The sequence below is a fragment of the Halyomorpha halys genome, unplaced genomic scaffold, assembly GCF_000696795.3.
Source record: "Halyomorpha halys isolate HHAL.00 unplaced genomic scaffold, Hhal_1.1 Scaffold969.1, whole genome shotgun sequence".
NCBI lineage: Eukaryota > Metazoa > Arthropoda > Insecta > Hemiptera > Pentatomidae > Halyomorpha > Halyomorpha halys.
The window spans coordinates 243,757-250,344 of record NW_027114782.1 but is presented as its reverse complement, the minus strand read 5'-3'; positions in this window follow the sequence as shown (position 1 = coordinate 250,344).

The window sequence follows — 6,588 nt, the reverse complement described above, 5'->3', positions numbered from 1 at the left end:
ATGCAGAAGAAAAAATAAAGAAAAAAAGGAACTTGCGTGTTTACCAAGCTAAAGTTAGTGATAGTCTACACTGTTATCAAATTTGTTTTTCTTAGAGAGGTAATTTACTTGCCTCTCTCTCTTTTTTTTTTAATATTTATTTATTGGTATTTACAACTGTACATTATCATACATTTAGTAAATCTGATCTCGGTTAAATTGAAGTGTTACAGGCGTATAGAGAAACTACCCATTGGCATGACTTTAGTGACGTTTTACATTAGGAGGTCTAGTGGCCATCTTATTTTCAGGGGCCTCAGAGGATTGTCAGGAATGGAAGGGGATGCAAGGTTAAAAATAAGGGGGTTGAGTGGTTAGGGAGTTTATAATGGAAGGAGTGATATCTGGTTCGGGCTAGATCGGTTACAAATGGAACATTAAGGTCTTTATGTATGATTTTATTTGTGACAAAGTAAGGAGCATTGAGGATTTTACGAAGGATTTTGGATTGTAAGGATTGGATACGAGAGAAATTCGAGTTAGTGGAGCCCCAAAGCTCAACTCCATATGTCCAGATTGACCTTATTACAGTCATGTATATTAGTCTTCTGTAATGTGTTGGAAGTTTAGACCGTTTGTCTAGTAAGTGCTTGATTATTATATTACATTATTAAATGAAACTGTAGAGCAGTCAGTAGGTTTACGACGAAGGGTAAAGGTGATTAGATGGGATCTGTTGGAATTTATCTTAATCTTCCAATTACGACACCATTCTTCGAGGGCTGTGTGATATGGGATTTTAGAATTTGGGATACAATTAATGGCTTATTACTTTCCTCCCGTTAAATGAAAAAAATTGAAACTAAAAAGGGAGGAAAAGCCCACGCCCTTGGAGTTCAGGCTTACGTTAATATGAATGTCCACTAATTTAATCTAAACTAAAACAGAAGGTAGCCGGTTATTGGAACCTACTCCTCCCCTCGGAGTTCATCATAAGACCAGCCTTTTTTTCTTCCTTTTTCCTAGCAGCTTAATCCCTCCATTATACTTCCTCCTTCAAAGTTTATTAATGTACAAAGTTATAATATGTTTTTATTTTTAAGACTATATTAAAAATAATTAAATTTTGAAAATCACCCATTCGAGAAAATTTAGCTAAATTACCCAATGTAGATAATATGTGAGAATGGCTAGTATTTGTGTATTTATTTCAGTTAAAATGAAAATAGAGGTGATGCTAAAACAAGAAAAGTATTAGGAAAGGTACGCTATTTAACGTTTCTAGACTAAGTTTTACGACTCTCCCAAGGTTTATATATTGTGGTAAAAAAAAAAAAAAAAAAAAAAATCATACATTCAATTAAAAAAGAAATTAAAAAAAAAAGAAAAAAAATAAATTAGCCCGAGAGAGCCTTGACCATTTTTCTCATATTGGGAAATAAACATCAATAATTTAAAGCATTTCATCTGTTTTGTTTATACTTTTCTCTACCTTCCGTTAATCCTTTCACGTTGTTATAGCTACTTGATTATGTTTATATTTCTTACTTCCTTTTTTACCTCCACACCTATACTCAATTTAGTTCTGCTCTAGCCTCCTCGCAACAGCAGGACTGAGCGTTTATCCAACCAGTACACTCCTTAAGTGACTTTTTTTCTCACTTGAACATCACCTGCGTTTATTTTAAATCATGGACTGAGGCAAAAAGATTTTGATATTTTACGAAATTGAGATTATTCAGCTCTAATTGAAGAGCTACAATTTACAATTTCAATTTCAAATTCCTTTTAAAATAATCGTAAAGATTTTCGTCATCATCACCTTCATTCTGTTAAAAAAAAAAATTGTACAAATTGTCTACCACGAGTAAATGCTCACGGGGCACCTCCTGGACAAAAAAGTTGGACACTCCTGCTGGGTTAAATTGATTAAATAGAACAAGGAGGGTTGTACACACAATTTGTTTCACCATTTAATAAACATTTCTTGTTTGAATAAAATAAATTAAAATTTTATTTTTAATGCTTACATTCTTATGAGTGTGCATAAAATTATGTTGTTGTCATGTTAGAATTAAAAGTTTCAGAATGGCTACTACGCTAACAAAAAAGGAAATTTTGATTTTGTTTATATAATGAATTATTTTTTTCGCAATCAAACTCTCTAGAAGAAAATAGCTAATTTTGAATATAAATTCATTTATACCAATAATTCCATATAAAAATGGATAACTTTTATGTTTCCTCTGACCTTTTAATAACGATTTTTTTGTTGAGGATACATTTTAAAGAAATGAAAAATGCACTTTTATTGTTATTGTTTCTATTGAACGTTTTATCCATTAAATATAGAACTTTTTTTAGCAGAACGAGACCACTTTCCACTCGGAAATAATGTAACTTTATGTGATTCTGACAACATGAATTATATCAAGCATTTTTTTTCTTTCGTTTCAAAGGATTTAATTTACCAAAAAATTAAAAATAAATTAAAGGCCTCAAAAGGTCAACTCTTCTTTAGCGTCCTTTATTGTAAGAGGACCATCATTATGCAGCTTAGCTAAGCGTAGGAAAAAAATTATTATAAATTTCCTTCATTAGATGACTTTCTTTACCATGACGGATTTTGCTCGACTAGGTTAAAAGATGAAAATATTTTGGAAGTAAATGATTTTAAGTATGCCTTTAAGTATCTTCAAACAGGCATCTAGAAAATGTATTTTGTTTTAGTCTGTCCCCGTTGCTATCTAACGCAACGGAAACGTATGAAGAGAAGGAATATTTTTGTAAAAACTTCTATTTTAGTACTTATAAAATAGGTACTGTCTTATAACTTCTTCTTCTTCTTCTGTCTTGTGTTCTTCTCGCACGATTCCTGGGTCACAAAAAAAAATAACAACCATTCTTAAAATTTTGATAAGAAGCTTCAATATATTCCGTGAGCTCCAATATAGGTGAGTGAAGATAAACATGGCTAGAGGTGGCACATCACTCTAAGGAAACCTAACAAATATCGAAAAAAAAATGAGAGAAGACAATACCACAGTTAAGAATGGCCATGTTCAAAAAGTTAAGCAACAGACAACTAAAAATAAACGTACCAAATATAAACTAAAAATAAATAAAAATAATTAACCAATAGTTGCAAAAAAAGTGCAAACAACCATAGATGAAGGTACAAACAAAATATAAGAAAAATAGATTCGGCAGAAAAGGGTATTGAATTTAACTCCTTTGCCTTTGTTGATCAACATTTCAGTGTACGCTGATTTTTAATAATTCTGATTCAGCTATTTTTAAAAATGTTATAGTAGAAATAAAATTGAAAATGCATAAGATTATTTCTTCAGTAAGACATTTTTACTTTTTTTCCTATATTTTTATTTATTTATTTTTTATTACTTTTTGGTCTAGAGTTAGCATATATATTTTTTTGGTTTAGTTTTGGTATATTTATTTTTTTGGTCTAGTTTTCGTATATATATTTTTCAGGCCTATCAGCTATAGCCTGAACGTTACTCTATGACATCTAAATACACACTAAAAGAAATGGGAGCTGACGACCACAGCTGATTAAGGTCAAATTCAAACGTCAAATGTGATCAACATAAAACTACAAACTAAAAAAATTAACTTAACAATACTTCCTTTAAAATAATAAAACCAAAGTAAAATACTTATTGTAAAATAAAATCGACAATTGGAGTACTGGCAATGGTCAAACTCAAGTGTTTGGAGCTTTCGCGCACTTACTCAGCCTACAATGACACATTACCGGTGACGCGGTGAGAGGGATGTGCTGGGATCTCTAAGAGCCCTGCTCTACCCCTGATACGAGGAGGATAGAGTGGGCTCTCATGTCGATAGTGTAAATGTGACTAGTGATTATTTTATTTTCTTCATACACATAGTTTGGTTATGTTCATTTTATTTATCCTTATGTTTATATATTAGTAGAGAGCTATTTATTTATTTTATTTTAGGTTTGAATATTAGTTATCATTATCATGTTTTGCCCAACATCGTTGTGGTAAATTGTAACAATTATCAATAAATAAATTCTTTACGTTTTTTTAAAAAAAATATATTTATTTTCTGTTAACAATAATAATAACTTTTTCCAGTGATTAATTTTGTTACCCATCTTATCATGTATATATTATACCTTTCAATATGTTTTTCTATGAATTGGAGTGTTGTGCCTTTACAAGTTGATTTTGAATGTTTGAGTAAGATATGCTGCATTTGTTTGAGTACATATATGTGATATTGTGCTTTTTTTGCAAATGGTGCCTGAAACACAAGACTTTGTGTTTGAAGTTTTAAAATTGTATCGGATATTAATAAATCAGTTACCGATAATAAATCGGAGTTATTATCAAGTATGATTATAGAGAATGAGCATGTCAGTAGATAATATTTTTTTTTTTTTTATAGAAGTCGACTGTAAGTATTCAATATCGAGTTGGAATAGTAAGATTGGGGTAAAAGGGGCAGTATATAGTAATGATATATCTGCTGGAAGTGAGAGCAAGGCTATATCATAGGCAGGGAATATAATTCAAGTTCTAGCTCGGGGCTGACGAAGCGGCTCTGACCTAGAGACCATCCGCCAACTTGACCCTGCTTAGCAAGCACCTCATTTGAATTGAGTTTATTTAAAGTATTTCTTGTAAAGGGAATACTTTAAGGGCTTCTTAACATAAAATATTATCTCTATGATATTCTCACCTAAGTTTTAAAAATATTCCATGTTGTTTAAAATTATTAACTGGAATTAAAACGAAATTGAACAACACTAAACTATTTTTTTAAAAAAAACAAAAGTTAAACATTATTATTAAAATTATAAACACGCATTCATTTTACAATTTTGTTTCAGCATTTTTATTTTTCATTTTTGAACAGTTTTATCTTTAACTTTCTTCTTATATAGGTCATTCCACGTCAATTCAACCTTACCATCTCAGATTTTCTTAAATTATTACACAGATGTTCTGTAGGTATAAAAGTTAGTTAAGTACTCATAAATGGCCCAAAAACAGGTCGACAAATTTTGGGATTGCTACAGCTTTCCTCATTTAGAAGGAGATATGAGATGAATGTAAATTTACAGTATGTTCTATGCCCCTGTATGATATGCAACACTATATAGGCTACGATAAGTTAAAATTTTTGAAATACAAATTTTAATTAAATAAAACTAAAAATTGTATCCAGTACTGTCTCAACACTTTATTTCTCACTAGTCCAACGTTTCGGCCATTCCAGCCATCTTCAAGGACATCTTCAATACAAAACTCCTCCTCACATTAATTTACAATTTCTATTGCAGGCTTTTCTGCCCAGGTCATTTTCTTCATTCTAATTTCAAACCTATTTATTTAAAATTTAAAACCATTAACATTTATTTTTCTCTATAAAATTATCAACAATATAAAATACACCACCATATATGATGTGGATATATAACTATATAAGTGTACTTAGCACCACTGTGAAGTAAACCATTTATACCTCAACTTTATTTTCGTACATTTTTTTGAGAAAACGTTTTACTTTATTCAGGTCTTAAGTTGAAAGGTTACAACAAATATTTATTTTATCTTTATTAGAACAGGCTTTAAGATGCTTGAAATTATGTACTAGGAAAAAAAAATTATTGACAAAGAAAATATATTCCAAAAATATCAATCGAGAAATTTTAACGACCTCAGAGATTCTAAAATGTGTGGTTGATCACCAACTTCATTCTTATTGCGCTCACAAAAACCTATTAAAAAAAAAGGTTAAGTAGATTTTATAGACCATTAGCGTGCCTTGATATAGTTAATTTCCTTTTGTTTTAAAAATAGTATTACTTTCTTATATTTTAATGTTGTCAATTGTCATTATACTGATGAAATAAGATTTTCAAAAATACAACAGTTCAGTATTAACTGATTTTCTTAGGTTCATTTTATCAATTATGGTGGTTGTTTATGGCTTTGTTGTCACCATGTTGACAAGCAAAATGAGTGTAAAAATTTCAATTTAAAATTTTATTAGTTCATGCGTTAATTTTCCTTGATAGTGGTTTTAGTAAAGATGATTCAGTATTTATATTATTTTAATTTTTAGTAGGAAATTAGGATCCAAAAATTGCCCAGTATTTGAGAATCATCAGTTTTTTTCAGAATAACTATTCATGTATAGTGAATATAATTGATTTTGAATGCTTACTAATTCTAATATAATATGGTTGGTTTAAAAAAAAATAAGGTGTTTGTTTTAGAATACTTATATTTTTTATAAATGAATTAATTAAGTTTTATATGGGACAGGCGTATATTATGATTTAATTACTGATTTATAGTTTTGATTTTAATTAGCCTACAACCATTGAATGGTAGCTTTTTGCTAAATGTTACACCTAAATATTTAACGTGTTTGGGAAAACGAATTTAAAATTATGAACGGGAGAAGAATATATCGTAGCTTTATTAAAATAATGACCTCAGTTTTTCATTAATTTGTTGTGAATCCCATTTTTAATTATTTAATTTATTGTTAAAGAATCAGTAAACTTTAGTGTCAATTGAAGCCAACTGACATTCAAACATTATAAAT